The sequence below is a fragment of the Rhipicephalus microplus genome, chromosome 2, assembly GCF_043290135.1.
Source record: "Rhipicephalus microplus isolate Deutch F79 chromosome 2, USDA_Rmic, whole genome shotgun sequence".
Classification (NCBI taxonomy): domain Eukaryota; kingdom Metazoa; phylum Arthropoda; class Arachnida; order Ixodida; family Ixodidae; genus Rhipicephalus; species Rhipicephalus microplus.
In genome coordinates this window covers 228,190,772-228,207,073 of record NC_134701.1, presented here as the reverse complement: position 1 = coordinate 228,207,073, position 16,302 = coordinate 228,190,772, and the positions used below count along the sequence as shown (strand labels likewise).

General features: G+C 49.3%; 1 protein-coding gene across 2 annotated transcripts in view; it reads right to left on the bottom strand.

Annotated features, from left to right (window-relative positions):
• LOC119170328 (LIM domain transcription factor LMO4.2) overlaps positions 1-16,302 on the bottom strand; it is a 108,107-nt gene that overhangs the window by 65,977 nt on the left and 25,828 nt on the right. Inside the window, exon 2 of one of the 2 annotated variants that reach the window (XM_075876892.1) lies at positions 7,026-7,189. The exons of the other annotated variant lie outside the window; for it this stretch is intronic. The gene's annotated coding sequence lies outside the window, so the exon portion shown is untranslated. The remainder of the gene's footprint in view (positions 1-7,025; positions 7,190-16,302) is intronic. 2 annotated transcript variants of the gene reach the window in all.

Here is a 16,302-nt window from a genome sequence, read left to right as displayed (position 1 = left end):
AGGAAATAAGGAGGGATCGCGAGGATAAAGAACATGAAATCCGTCTGAAAGAACTGGAGCTTCGTATGTCCGTGGGAAATCGAAATTCAGGGGGTGGAGAATCAAAGATAAAGGATCTAATCCACACCTTCAAGGCGGGTGACGACATTGCATTATACCTCGTGCATTTTGAGCGAGCATGCGAAAATGCAGGGTTTAGTAGGGAGACTTGGCCACAAAAACTGATATGCGTACTACCAGGCGAAGTGTCCGATGTTATCGCAAGAATGAATAAAGAGGACTCCGAGGTGTATGACAGGGTAAAGGCTGCATTGCTACGAAAATGTCGCCTATCGACAGAGGCTTTCCGCCTGCGGTTCAGGCACTCTAAGAGGGGCAACGAATCTCATTCAGACTATGCCTACCAAATTAGAGCCAACTTTGAAGAATGGCTCAAAAGCGCGCAAGTCTATGGCAACCATGACAAGGTCATTGAGTTGATGGTACTTGAGCAGTTTTACCGGGGAATTCCCGAGGAGGTAAGGCTTTGGGTGCAGGATAGGATGAAAGACGTAGACATGAACAGGGCAGCAGAACTCGCCGAAGATTACTGCTCACGCCGTAGTCTCCGCAGTACACCACGAACTTCGGAAAAAAATGAAAAGGTAGAAAGCTGGTCGGGAAACCAGGGACGCAAGAGGTTTGCAAGAAATAACTGGAAACCCGAGAATTCCAAGTTATTAGACAGTCAGCAGGGAAAGGACAGTGAGGGGACTAAGGCGGCACCTTCATCAGGATCAAAGGCGCCGGGTGACATAGCGCATGCGTTAGAAGCGCGGAAGCCAGTTGTTTGCTACAGCTGCGGAGAAAAGGGCCACATGGCCAGGAGCTGTAAGAAGCACATGGCATTTGCCACAATTCAGGAGTCAGAGGATAGCTTAAAGCTGTTGAAGCCTTACATGAGGACACTCTCAGTGAACGGCCGAATGTGTAGGGTATTGAGGGACTCGGCGGCCACAATGGATGTAGCGCATCCAAGTTGCGTATCTTCCGAAGACTATATAGGAGAGTGTGCCTGGATTCGGCAAGTGGCAGAAAAGCAAAGCGTCTGCCTACCGATAGCGAGGGTTGTAATCGAGGGCCCTTTCGGCCAATTGTGTACGGAAGCAGCAATTTCAGCCAACCTTCCGGAGCACTTCCCTTACCTATTTTCAAATAAGTCTGAGGAAATGTTAAAAACACGTGGAGAATTATTTACCACCGAAATAGCTTGCATGGCCCTTACCCGTTCGAAGGCGCGCGAGCTGACGCAACAGCTGAGCAGCTCACCCTCTGGGGAACAGACGTCCGAGGGCAGTGTAGGAAAACCTGAGGTAGTTGCGACGGAAAATGAGTCTGCCATGCGAGTTGTCGAGACGGAAACTGGGGCTATGGTCGGCAACAGCGAGGAAATATCTCTAACGCCCAAAAACGAGGACTTGGTGACAGGCTCGGTGTTAACACCCGCGTCCACCAGTTGGTGTCAGCTAGCCAGAACCGACCGTGCAACGCTAGTGGTCGATCAAAAGGCGGATCTCGCACTCTCTATGCTGCTAGATGCCATACATAAGGAAGGTAACTCTAGAAAGAACGTTTCGTTCTACACCCAAAACGAGGTGTTGCATCGCAGGTATGAGAACGCTAAAGGGCGGGTCTACAACCAAGTGGTAGTTCCACTAAAATACCGGCGGAACATTCTCGACCTGGCCCACAGCAACGCCTGGGCGGGCCACTTAGGTATAAAGAAAACGAAAGCTAAGCTGGCTCAGGAGTTCTACTGGCCCGGGTGCTGGAAGGATGTAGAGATGTTTGTCCGTGAATGCGACACTTGTCAGCGGATAGGAAAATCAACAGACAAATGGAAGGCACCAATGAAACTAGTGCCAATAATCACAGAACCCTTCCGTCGGCTCGTGATTGACATCGTGGGGCCTCTGCCTCCATCTAAATCAGGATATCGGTACGTCCTGACCGCGCTGTGCGTTGCCACCAAGTTCCCGGAGGCAATCGCACTGAAAGAGTTGAGTTCAGTATGCGTGGTGGACGCATTGTTGTCTATTTTTTCTCGGGTGGGTTTTCCCTCGGAGATACAGTGTGACAACGGAAGTGTGTTCACAAGCTGCCTTACGACTACATTCCTAGAACGCTGCGGGATAAAAATCGCGCATAGCTCTATTCACCATCCACAGTCGAACCCTGTGGAACGCATGCACTCGGTCATGAAACGCGTTTTGCGAGCTTTGTGCTTTGAGCATAAAAGTGACTGGGAGGGGTGTATACCAGCTGCGATGTTTTCTCTGAGGTCGGCCCCACACGAGAGTACGGGTTTTAGTCCGGCTGAACTTGTCTACGGCAGGAACTTGAGAGGTCCGCTGCACTTGATACGAGAGTCATGGACTGGATATGGGGAGGACCCTAATGTGGTTTCCTATGTACTGGATTTATTGGGGCGACTGGGGACTACACGCGAAGTGGTGGAGAGCAACATGCGCGCAGCACAGGCGCTTTCCAAGGCCCGTTACGATAAGTCAGCTCGAAAGCGAGTCTTTAAAGTGGGCGATGAGGTGATGCTGTTGTGCCCTTCAAGAAAAAACAAGCTGGACGTACAATGGGAGGGACCAGCGACAGTGATGTCAGTGCTTTCAGACACCAACTACGAGGTAAAGTGGGGCCGGAAATGCCCCAAAGTGTATCACAGTAACCTAATGAAACCCTACATGCGACGAAAAGCAGTAGTAAACCTTGCACTCAATGTTCCTGAGGACGAGGGCGCGGAAATCCTTTGTCTTTCCGATGGCACGGTCAGCAGCACATTGTCAGATAGGGTAGACACAGGGAACACCCTAAGTAAGGCTCAAGAGGAAGATTTAGAGCTTTTAGTACAGGAATTCGCTACCTTCGCGGCCTGCTGGCACCTGGCAGCTGTTGATGAGTCAACCCTGCACCGGGACGGCGACGGACGCGGACAATCGGGAAAAACCACGTCGCCGGCTCCTCTTGACACAAAAGTCGTTGGCCAAGCTTTTGTCAGCCGCCGAGAGCAACACTCCGAAGCAGCGTCGACCCAGCAGCTGTACGGGGTATTCTGCCTTGCTTGAGTCAACCTGGCTGCATCAGGGAGCGACTTTGCGCATGGGATTCCACGTCATCTCACTGTTGTACCACGCTACCATGTAAATACTGTATATAAACATTTTTTTCTCCTTCTCCGGCTTCTCTACTCGTCCTCTCCGGGGACTCGGATGGCCCGAGTCCGCACCACGCTACACAAAGGCGCAACAATGGGCACGTGTAGGCCGACTGACGGGCGAGTGTCGGCGCAGCCGCCTCGGCCGACGAACGACGCGCGGCAGTGTAGCGCGAATGCTCACCCGCGGTTTTCGGCTCGGAGCTCGTAATAAGGGCGCACCGAGTTGTATGGGGCTCCTAAATATGCGCTCCACCGCCGAAGTGCATATAGGACCACGTCGGCGCCCGCAAAACGGCAGCAGCAGCAGCTGCCGGCTCTTCTTTCATCGGTGCAGGCGAGGCCCACCCTCATTTTACGAGGACTCCTTTCCTGGAGGGTAAACAACACCGATGCCTCCTTCCTCCAGGACCACGCACGCCTTCGCGCGGGCACAGGCGGTTGTTTGTCGGCGGCGCGAGCGGTCCGCGTTGAAAGCCACCATTTCGTATAGCGAAGGGCCGTTTTCCGGGAAACGGATCGTCGGCAAGTTCGCTCTTCAAGGAGGGGAAGCTAAATTGACGATGAACGCTCGCGAAGGCCTTTCCTGGCCGCCGCTTCAGAAGGTCCTCGCCGACACGTTTTCTCTTATGCCGGCCAGCGCATGTGGTGGTTGGGAGGACGTGTTTACACAGGAGAGTTGCCCCGCTCCTATTCCTGCTTCTGCTGCGGACTGCATATGCAAACGATTTCTGCGCTGTCCGCTCTGCATCAAAGGCCGTGAGTCTGACGCGTGCGCGTGGTGTGGATTTCTTGGCGTGTACATGAATATGTTTTGGCATGGAGTTCCGCTCAGGAAATGAACATCTTTCTCTCCCTCCTCCCGCCATCTTCCCCGTCATTTGTTTTACTGCGTTCTTCTCGGCTCTTTACATACCTCAGGATTGATGGCCTATTGAGGCCACGTAAAAATACGCTAAAATGCACCGTTAGCGGGCGCATTTTGTCTTCCAATCTTTCTCTGGCGTATTATGCGACACGACACTTATGGCCAGACTATCGTATTCCATTTATTTTACGTCGGCATCTCTATCAGTGGCGGCAATGGCAAGCGGGTCACGAAACAGACCAGTCCATCCGCAACAGCAAGGATGACAATGCGGTCTGTCTCTACACAAGCGATGGGAGGGAGAGAAGGAAGTCTGACCACGTGCGGTCGACCACTCAGGAACCACAGCGGCGGCCGATGGAGAAGCAGCACGCGCGCTTCGGAAAACAAGAGACAGACGGGGGCGGCCGACCAGCGAGCCAACAGGATGTTCACTCAGGCTAAGTGACGCGCCGCGGGTCCCCGACGGCGGGAAACGGGTGAGTCGGCGCCGCGAGGCTTCAGCTAACGAGAATGCACTGGAACCGCCGGGAAAAAGAATACGCGGCTGCGCCAGCCGGTGGCCGCTCGAGAAAGGACCCGCCGATGACGACGGCGACGAGCACGGACACGGGGCCGCGGCTCGACCTCCTCTCCTCCAATCCTGCTTCTGTTCCTCGTCGGCCGCCCCGTCAGTCATAAAACAGACACCTCCGAGTGAAGCGCACCGCCCGCACGAGTCGCAGCAGTAAAAAGGGAGAGGGGATCTCCATTAGCAACAGGCTCCTCCACCGCGTTGTTCGCTATTTGGGCTGCTGCACGAAGCCGTACCTGTATACTGTGTACTCTTCTAACCTTCCCCAACCCCACCAGGCGAGCTCTTTCTCCCCACACTCCCAACATCAGCGATGCTGGAAGAGTCGTAGTAGCGGCGGGCGCCGAGAGGCATTCGGCCTCCACTTTAGGTGTACAGAGACGCCGAAATCATAAGCACTTCCCTCTCATCCCGACCCGGCGCGGCTTGTCTCGGCTCTCAAGAGGAAGAAGCGAAAGGCTACAACTGCGGCTGGCGCACGCACTAAGCGCATTTATCGGTGTGCAGGCTCGTGCCGTCGTGTACGCCGCTCTGTAGTCGGTTGTTGCTGTTGTTGCGTGGCGGTGCGGCTTCGAAATAGGCACGCCGAGAGCGCCGCATCTGCCACAACCCATCGAATGACGCGCGCTGCTGCTGCTTTACATTGCGGGCCGGAGAAACGCTCTCTCTCTCTCTCTTTCCGCGTGCCGTGGTGCGCAAGCTGTGTCCTGGACCTCAAGTGTTCCCCCTCCTCTCTCACCGACCTTCAAAGGGGCAAACCGCCGCCGATATAACCGCAGGATGCTTAGGTAGGGAAAATGAACCTGTTCCCCCTCATGTTTCTTTTATGGCACCACGAGTTGATGCACCCATGCTGTGCGGCTGGGTGATCCCGCCTGTTCCGCCCCCCTTACATCCCCAGTATTCGATGAATGAGTGCTCGTCTTTCTTTGGTCAACGCCCAGCCACTCCGTGCGTCGTTATTTCCCCACTACAACGTACGCGCTTGATGCAAACAAATAAATAAAGGGCACCTAAGAAAAAGGAATAATATACGATCGCTTTTATGGCCCGCGTATGAATGCGTGGTCAATGACACTTCTTTGATATGTATAGCGCAGGTAACGACCACATAACAACAAAGCGATTTGGAAAGCGAAGCCGTCCGACTGGTGAAACAGCAATTCGTCGCGGTGAGCCGATCCTAAGATTCTATGTGAGACTAGCGACATCTGGATAAGAAGCAGCGAGTCTGGATGTACACGCGAATGGTCGCCAGGAAAGAGTGTGCGTGCGCGGCTTCAAGAGCTTTGCTGCGGAGTATGTCTAGTAATGGCGAAATGCGCGCCGTTTCGTTGTGACTGCTGCACTACAGGAGACCCAATTTTCTAGTAGCGGTCATTCGGTCGATTACGTAGGTGCCACGGAAAATTGTATGCACAAGACAGGCCTCTGAAACTTTCTTGATGGGTTGGTACAGTCACGATTTCGAAGACACGGACCAAGCTAGGCCCGCAAGACAACAATGGGTATCAACCGATTCAGTAAAGGCCTCACAAAAATATAAATGCATGATTAAGTGCGACGCGATGCGTCCTGCAAAGCGCTCAAATATAATTAACATGTTTATTTAGAGAGCAAAAGGACCGAATTCGCGGTGACATAATTCGCCCATATTCGCGTTATTACGGTTTCTGCTTACGGTATCTATATGTTTTATATACCGCCATCTTCGTGAAAAGTGACCATGTGATATGGACAAACATTCTAATATACTCGTCATATATGCTACTATATGACAATATTATTATAATATGTTCGTCTACCCCTATGGGCCGGTATTTACGCTAAGAAGAGTATTTAGGATAGGAACGTTTTTGTGAATACGGGTTCTGCTTATAATTTGGAGTTTGAACCAAGGGTCCGAAGTACTCCACAAAACAAAATACACACACAGAGAGAGAGAGAGTTAAAGAAAAAGAATATGCGAGCACATTCTACACTTGAGCAGTGGAATGTACTCAGCTACACAGGGGTGAGTTATGGTTGATTAAGGTCCGAGTGCAGAAGCTCACGTTTTCATAAGATCACAGGTTTGTCTGCAGTCTGAGACCAGATTGCGTGGTAACAACAAAAACAAGCCTCGTTGCAAAAACACTTCAATAAAGATCCGTTGTTCCCAACGTCTTGATGTGCACTGTTGTGTGCGAATTTTCCGCCTTCACCTCTCCGCGGGGTGGTAGATTTTCAGGCATTCCTTTCCAACCGACCATTTACGGGCCTACCGCGCTACGTTGATGTGTCACAGTCAGTAGAAAAGGAAGAGCTGATGCAGAAGACACAACGCAAGAGACCGAAAAAAGTGATACGACGCTAAGAAGTACAAAACGTGCGCTCACAGAGTAGTCGATGACTGAACGTTCAGCGCTTAGCCGTGGGAAAACGGTTTCGTATGCCCTCCCGGACGTACGCGATGACTGGTCTCCTGATGGCTGCGATGACAGGCCGTGCAGCATGGCTGTGGCCCGTAGGAGGGCACCTCCATTCCCCAACGCCCACTAGGCTACCGAAAAAAAAAATGAAACGAAGATAGAAGCTTACCGTTGGGCAGAGACTGTAGCTAATGCACACCTCACCCTCGTAACACGCAAACGCCGGAAAAAGAAACGCGCTTTCCGAGACCTCTGAAGTGCTTGCGATGACGGGCAGAGCAATTGTCGCTACTGGTGGACGTTAAAATTTTCTTTCTCCTTGCCGCGCTTCGAAACGAGATTCCTCAGGGGCACCACGCCCCTACGCTCTCCTTTCCTTCTACTCTTTTTTTTTTTCATTCGCTCACAAATCATTATCTGTCTGAATCGATGCGTTAAGAGGACGGCTGCAGGCTTCAATGTTGTTCGTTATTTCACACTAAAATCAGAATACACTGCAGAGCGCTTTGCTCACTCTACCACTTCGTGGTAACAACGCTGATTAACCGGAGGACACGAATATGTTACAATGATAGCTGAAGTTATTTGCCTCGCCAGGAACTTATAGGGTGTTCTATTCAAATATGGATCGCTGAGAGCTAGACTGGATGTGTGCCGTTCATACATGCTTAGTACGCTGACAAGTGTCGCAAGCACACGCCTTCGCAGGTAGCCTAAGTATCTGGTTAGGCAGAACGGCTATTGTTATAGCAAATATCGTTCAAACAGCAAAAGAGACAGTATTCTAAGCAGCAGGTCAAACAGCAAAGAAAAGTGAGTGCACGGTTATATATTGATTCGTTTTATTTGGAGAAGCTGAAGGAGTACGCAACTGTAAACCCAGAGGGTCACTAGGCATTCCTACAGCTCCAAGACCGTTCCGTTTACTGCGAAATATCAGTCATTCAGAAGTCTCTACTTCAGTTAGCGGAAGCTAACACTTGGCTCATATCGAAGGCACGTGGATACGGCATCAGTTTTTTTTTTTCTGGAACGTGTGTATTTACTTATGACGATCGAATGCAAAAGATGGCAAACATGAAAGGCTCTTTGCTCGGAATGGTGACCAGGCTCTCACAACTGACAGCGTGGAGTGATGCTTTCAAAAGGTTTTCATTTTTCGGCACTCTCAATGTCCACAACGCGGGAGAACAGTGGGCTTCCAGCGTGCGTTCACCGTACCACCCTTTCCCGGTCGTGTATTCGGGTTTCCTGTTTTCTAGTTTCCTTTGATTAGCGCACCGCGCTGCAGGCGACGACGACTGTCAGTCTTGTCGAAAGCCGCCGCAGCTGTCGCTTGTTATGCGGCGCCTGTTTTTTTTTTTTTCGGGGTCTGGCTTAACGAAGATCCGTTTCAGCTGCTAACAGCCATACGTAGTCGAAGGTAAAAGAAAAACTAATAAAGAAAAAGACCGACGGATATGCAGAAAGAACGGCAGGAAATGGAACTCCGCGAAACGAGAGCCTTCTTCGTCGCGCTCGACTAAGAGAAACGCGGTGTCTTGATGGCAATTAGTGGAAGCCCACGGAGGGCGAGGCGAGGGTGCTTGGAACTGAATGAGGTGGCGAGCGCGCTCGCGCGGGCTGACGTACGTACAAGAAATGGCTTTTCGCGGGGCCTGCTGCCACCACTTACGCAAGATCGGTGCCACCGGTGTGTTTCCCGTGGGAAAGACAGTGAAGGCGTTGAATACATCGGCCAACGTCTTGCGGAATGACTGAAGCTGACGAGGTTTCCAACGAGTGCACGCACGCGTCAATGCCACCGACGTTACTATTACAAGTGGCGTGGGCAACGAGTGACGCTTTTGCTTTTTTTTTTCCATGCACTTTCGGTCGAACATGAATACGTAACGATAGTTATAGCGCGAGAGGAGAACGATGACACAGAGAGAAGAGTTCTACTCTCGCGCTGTAACTATCGTCATGCCATACCAACTAGCCCAAACTGCCACACTTCTATGAATACGTAACAAAGCGTAAAAATGCGTAAAAACAACAAAAGAGTGAAAAAATACATGTTTCTGTTTCAAGTTAAGAGTTGTATTTGACACATATGATCTTGCGGCATAGTTACTGAAAAATCAATCAAATGTGAGAATAATTGAATAAAATTAATCCAGTCAATTAGTAAGATGTTGGTTGTCTTGGGAAAGTGGGATCAACACGACACCTGGTGACACCTGGCGTACCGGATATCGACCATGCGCTTCTATTTATGTGACTTCTGAGATACGCTTCGTCATTGTGACAAAATGCAATGTTAACCAAAATAAGTATGCAGGGACCACGAACGACGAGCTGCGGTTGCCGCTACAAGATGCCTCTGTAGAGGATCGCGGTCAACGCCAATATTTCTCTATCTGCTTACTTTTTTTATTGTTTTGCTTGTTTTCGCTTTGGCAATGTGTCCATCGCATAAAAGTGCGAAAACCGCCATTTTATTGATTACATGAGAAAGGCAGAGATAATCAGATAAAAACCGAAACTCCTATGAACGTCCGTTTTGCTAGTTTATGCTCGGCGATCGGAAAACGGTGTGGCGAGGAATAAAGGAAGAGGAAGACCGATGAAAATATCACGAAAATTTTTACATTACCATGAAGTGGTAAGGGCGAGGAAGGCGTGAACTATTTAAGAACATAGAGGCCAGGCGACGAGAGCCCGGATGACGTGGCTGGTATTGTGCCGCACTTTGTTCCCATATATATATATATATATATATATATATATATATATATATATATATATATATATATATATATATATATATATATATATATATATATATATATATCCGTAAATGGCGTCAGGCCGAGCTCATGAGCTTCTGATGCGTAAGCAAGTGTTCTTAGCTACCGGCTCACCTTCTTTGCTTATCATACCTATTTACCATCACGATAGGACGAAATGCTCTCTTCCGGAGAGTTACAGCGTGATATGTTTTTTTTTTGTGTGTGTGAATACAGGACCCCGAACGTACGTCAGGAGGAGACATCAAGCATGCAGCCGTGACACCCCTGTTTCCCGTGGAAGACCACATCGGTCCACTTCCATTTCCCTGAAAGCCCCACCGCGTCGCATTGAGCCGGACACGAGAAACATGCCCCTACGCTGGTGGGCCGAAACGCCGCGGGTAAAGATCGACCGGCCTTTCTTGACGCGGGGCGAAGGAAATGGGCGCCTCGGTGCCGAAAAGGTCTTCGCTGGGCTAAGAACGCCAGGAAGGAGGTGAGCAACGTATGCGCAGAGCAAATAAATGTGCCTCGCGACCACCTTATTTTACGCGCGCGTGTGCCCCTAGAGGGAGAACAAGAAGCGAGTGTGTGTGTCGATTCTCCACCCTCGGAAATACAATTTGCCTGATGGAACCCATTACTGGAAAGACCCAGGACGCTACGCACGATCGCCAGGAAAATGAAGCCCCCCTGATACCCATCCCCGGTATATCTCTATTCTCATCCGCATATGATACTCCTGTATAGAAAAATGTCTCTGCAGTTGTTCGCCCTGCTGCGGTGCTGCGCTGTATACCTCTTCAACACGTGAAACCGACTATAGGGAGTATCAGACTCAGGTTAGAACTTTTCCAAGTTAAAATCATATGCATGTATATTCGTACGATATCGAGGTACTCCATTGAGCGGGGCCGATGACGAAGTGTGTCGAATGTTAGTGCCGATGGCATAGACCACGCTGCAGAGTCAGGCGGTTTCCGAAACTTGCAGTAGGCGCTAAAAAATTGAGACCCGCCACGGTTTTCATGCCGTTATGGTGCTCGACTGCGGAAAAGAAGGTCGTTGTATTGAATGCGGGCCGCCGCGGCCAGCCGCATTTTGACGGAGTGCACGTTAAAGGGTACCAGATGTCCCGAAACCTTCAGTCTTCACTATGACCCCCCTCATGGTCATATTGTCGCGAGAGCAAGGTTTCCATCCAGCTCCAGTATCTTCTCAGGAAATTTGTGCAAAACCAACTCCTCTGCTTCTTTTTTAAGTCTTTCTTTGTACTCTTCTACCTTTGGGTTTGTTTCTCTGGCCATTACAGAGCTTCGGCTTTTGACTTTAATGGAATGTGGGATAAATCGTGTTTTCCAGCCTGGGACAGGCGCCTACACGCTGCATTTACGGCTTACAAACGGAGCAGTCAAGGTCGCCCCCGTTCGGGATTAGAAGGGGAAAGCTTACTCGGAAAAGCGTCTAGCAAGAGGCAGGTCCGGCGCCACCGTCTGAGTCTAAGCCATTGTTAACAGGCACGCGTGTCATTGAGAATGACATGGGGACGCGACCACTTAGCCTGACTTGCTTTCAAAAGTGGCGGCAGGTAAACGACCATATTCTCCCGCGCTGTTGTTAGGATGTCGGGGCGCCTCGCTGTCGCATGTACACCTGGTAAGCAATGGTGTACCCATCGCTCTTAAGGACGCTTTTAGAAAGCAACAGTTAATGAAAGAACTTACGGGGCCCGAGTGTGGGAACGGCCGCCGACGGTAGTCGGCCGAAGAAAGCAGCACGGCTTGGTGTGTCACGTGCGGAGGACCTTTCCCTTTGCGTGTTTCATTTTGGTAAGGAGGTTTTTACAAATGTAGTGCCTTTTATGAAAGTGTTTCTGTGATTGGTTGTGATGCTGCGAGTCCCAACATGTGATTGGTTTTTGTAAAGACTCTTTGTTCGACCAAGAGTTAAAAGGAGGATGTTTGAACTTGAAAAGTGAGCGGAGTCGGGGTAAACAGCGGATCTCACCACGGGAGACCAGGCCATGCAGGCCGAGGGGTATGTCACCATTTTCTATATTTTGTCTTTGTGACCCAGTGCATTTTGTAACTTGAAGTTGTGTTAGCTAAACAAACCCCCAATGAGTGCTCCCCGAATTCATCGTGTTGACTTCTCATCGATGGCCTCCGCGGAGTTTCACCCACACTTATTCGTCTCCCTGGTCGTCCGATGCGCCTAACTTGAACAACCCCGACGTTTCGCTACAATATCGTGGTTTTGGGACGGGAAATCCTTTCCATCAATAAATTACAAGCTTGAGTACATAGGACATACTCTTACCATCGCCTGGCATCAGCGTAGATAAGCTGCTCGTTTATCACCAACACACATAAAAAAAAAAGCTTTACCACAAGTTCTATCAACTGTTTCTGAATATCACTTAAGCATCGAAAAATAACTTCTGACAAGGCGTTTTGAGCTGATGGGGTGAAACAGTGATGTATATAGTAAGCTTGACGCCAGGCGCTCTGAAGTGCATTCCGAGGCTGTCGAAGTGCTTAAATACTTTAATGAACTTTAACATGCTCCTGAGAAGAAATGTGTACTCGGTTCAAAAGGTCTATATACAACGCGTCGGGCCCCCTGCGAACTGCCTGTCTGGTGCTGCACTCCAGTGTACAGGAACTCCTATCCGGTTTTCATAGAATATACATATATAGAAAACCGTCACCCATGACTGCTATCTATATGTATATACATACGCCCGGAGATGGAAAGAGTAGCGCATCCTGCTTCCGCGTCTTCGCGCTCTAGTATCTGTGTCTCTGTGTCTTCGATGAACTCGGCCGCTGTTATCTCGGAATTGTGACTAAGCGCGACAGACAAGGACGTCTAGAAGAGAGCCGACACGGACGGAGCACGCGGTTTTCTTCTACGTCATTGCCTGTTTCGCTTACTTAGAATTTGTGAATGCAAACCAACTAGCCCGTCCCCCCCCTCCCTCCATCCAACGCATTCGAGCACTGTTATCTTACTAAAACCACAGTCCCTGCTCTGCTAAAACCCAAATGCACGTGACGTAAGAAACCGAAAAGAAAGGTGTGCAGACGTGTTTCATAAGTTCTGCCTGCCGGGAAGCTGCAAAAACTAAGAACACAGCACCATACATAAGGGTCATCTATGCAGTGTTTCCAGTTCCAACTATCGATTTATCGTAATTGTTCATAGTCATATCTGTTTCTGCAAGTCTTGTTAATTCTTGTCCCCCCTTGGGGCACAAGTTAGTTGTTTATTCCTGCACCACCTACCTCAAGAGCAGTGACCGACCGCATCTGAAGAAAATGTTTGATATAAATTGCCCACATACACACATTACACTAGTGTGATAGTCGTAAGTGGCTGTCTATTGTAGACTCGAGTATTAGTGTGTAATTATAAAGTATATAAGAGAACAGTTTCACTGACTTAGAAGTTTGAAAATTGCTTTGCTATTGTGCTTCTTGTAAATGACAAATAAAAATATTGAGAATAAATGGTTAGGTTTGTGGGGTTTAACGTCCCAAAACCACCATATGATTATGAGAGACGCCATAGTGGAGGGCTCCGAAAATTTTGACCACCTGGGGTTCTTTAACGTGCACCCAAATCTGAGTACACGGGCCTACAACATTTCCGCCTCCATCGGAAATGCAGCCGCCGCAGCCGTGATTTGAACCCGCGACCTGCGGGTCAGCAGCCGAGTACCTTAGCCACTAGACCACCGCGGCGGGGCATATTGAGAATAAATGAACGCGCTATTTCACCACAGTAATATAAATAACGTACACTGCACCATAATGAAAAAAAAAAGAGCCGAGAGTGACAATAATTTTTATAATAGGGGAATAGTAGTGAAATTTAGAACGGTATCGAATAGGAATTGAATACTATTCGAATGGTTTTCGAACAGTAAAGCTACGATTTCCAAGACCGGCCAGGAATTCTACAACCATTAATTTTAATCTAACATTCACAAACTTTAACAGTTATAGTAGCGTTACATTGAACCAACAAAAGATGCAACAAAAATTTAAATTAAGGCAAGCTCGTGTAAAGGAGCGACTTGAGCTAGGGATCAGAGCATCAAGATGGTGTACCCGTTGCTTTGCTATAGCATAGTGTATGCGTGTTCCTTTATAATGGGCCTAAGGAACGGTTTTACAGCCCACTGTTTGCATCAGCTAGTCACCCACTCCCGTATACATCGGCTGGTTAGTCTAATTCGACAGAAATAGCTTTTCTAGTACGTACAGCTCTCGCATCTACTATAAAAGAAAATTACGCAAGAGCCCTGCTTGTGGCAATAATACGTATATCTCCACGCTATAAATATGATATTTTAGAAAGCGGGAAAGGCAGAAAAAAGAAAGGGAGGCAGAGAAGTTAATCGACTTACACCACCTTTGTTACTGTGCACTTTGGGAAGTGGTATAGCGGGGAGAAAATAAAAAGAAAAGAAAAAACTGAAATAATCACAAGGGAAACGCACCCTGAGCGAGCTATCGAAGAAAATCGCAGAAGCCACTCGTATTGAAATGTTCACAAAAAAAAAAATGTCGAAGAAAGCAGTGATACATAAAGGCAGTGAGAGCTCCGATAAAATGCCACATGTTACGTCGCATCAAATTCAAATAGCGCTTTGCGTCCACCGCTGCTCGCATGTCCGCTCCCTCAGCCATGCGGTTCGGACCGATATCGTGAAGCAGTCGCGGCGTCCTTCCGCCGTCCCGGGTAAATACCGTCGTCGATACTCTAATCTGCATAAACTGGCTCAGCTCGAGAGAGCAAACGTTTGGAAGGACAGCGGACCTGCCCCTCCTTCTGATGTGCAGTGCCGGCTCATTACTCAAAACCTGCCGCCGTGCCACCAGCGGCTCCGCCCGCTTGCACACCGCATTTTGCAAACGGCGTCAACAGCTGACACGGCAGTTTCCCCGCTACGGCGCTTGCGTTCGGCAAATATGCTTGTTTTAGGTGCGCGTTCGAGGCATACACTAGGAGATATGCTATCAAAAACAGAGAGCAGGGTGTGGGAGGGAGAGAAAACAGGCGCCGCGGTTTACCTCCGTTGGACGATGTCTGCTTCTGTGTGTTCAGCACGTTTCAGCTGAGATAACTCACACCTAGCTCGCATGTGTGCGCGCATATTTTCCAAGCTACATCCACACGTGCGGCGCTCCCCCGCTCAGCAATGAGGAAAGGTCCGTCACTGAAGCTTCAGGAGAGGAGGAAAAGGTGAGGTAGAGATGAGTAATGCGTGGTAGCACGAGAGGAATATTAGTCTATTTCTTTCGCTGTGCGGACTCCGCCTGTTTGGATTCACCGGTTCACGAAGAAAGAAACACACTCACGCCCGCTGTCCGTCCATAGCAGTACGCAGCACGGCTGCAACCGCCCCGCCCCACGCTTTGATGGTTCCCGACACCGTACGCGTGGTGGGCCCTTCTGAGTTGGTGGAGGAACGCCCTTGGGCCACACAAGGACCGTCAGCCGCTGGCTGTTCCTCCCTGTCTAATATTGCTCTGTTTGCGCATATGCAAGCAAAATATGCAAATAAAGCTCACTACGGTACCCAGCCGTATAGAACTCGCTCGATGAGTTAAACATCGGCCGGTCCTATGCAGCGCCCCCTATCTTTTAACACGCAGTGTCTGCTCGTTGTGTCGGCAGAATTTTTGCCAGTTTTCGGTCACACAGTCCAGACGCCAACAAGTCGTGAGGAGGACATTCACAAGAAAAAGTATCAGAGCTCCTGTCACTGCCAGGAAGAAAAAAAGAAGTTATAAGAAAGGAGAGATGAGACCGTGTCGCTTAACGACTTGTGTAAGTCCACGCGTCACGTCCCCGCCAGGTGTCGGATCTCTCGTCCAATCAGCATTACGCACGCACGCACCGCACGCGTGGTTTTTTATTTTTCCAGGTGAAAAAAAGAAGCAAAGCACACAGTAAAATTTTTTACACCCTTATAGGTGTAAAAAGGGTGTTATCGCAATTTACACCCTTTTTTCAAAATTTCACACCCTTTTTTCTTTCGGAACACCCTACAAGAAGGGTGTACAGGCAAAAAGGGTGTTGTTGAACAAGATGAAGGGTGTTAAGGGAAGGACTTAAGGGTGTACCCGTGCCACACGGGCACAGAAAATGACATTCGGTATATATAGCGAAGACACGTGCACTCAGTTCCCGAATGACATTTTTTCTCGGCGTTGCTGTTATGTCCAAAGCGAATGACATTTGACTTGATGATTTCGATCGCACCACCTTCCTAGTGAGCATTGGGTGAGTATATATAGCAATAAAAAATAAACAAGCGTTTACAAGCTTCATACACATCCAATGATAATTGAAAGAATAAATAAGCATATTACACTGCCGTTAGCTTTCGTTCATTAGTTTCTTTCACGACGTTGCAACCAACCATGGCAACTTAAGCCAAAGCTAGTCAGATCCAC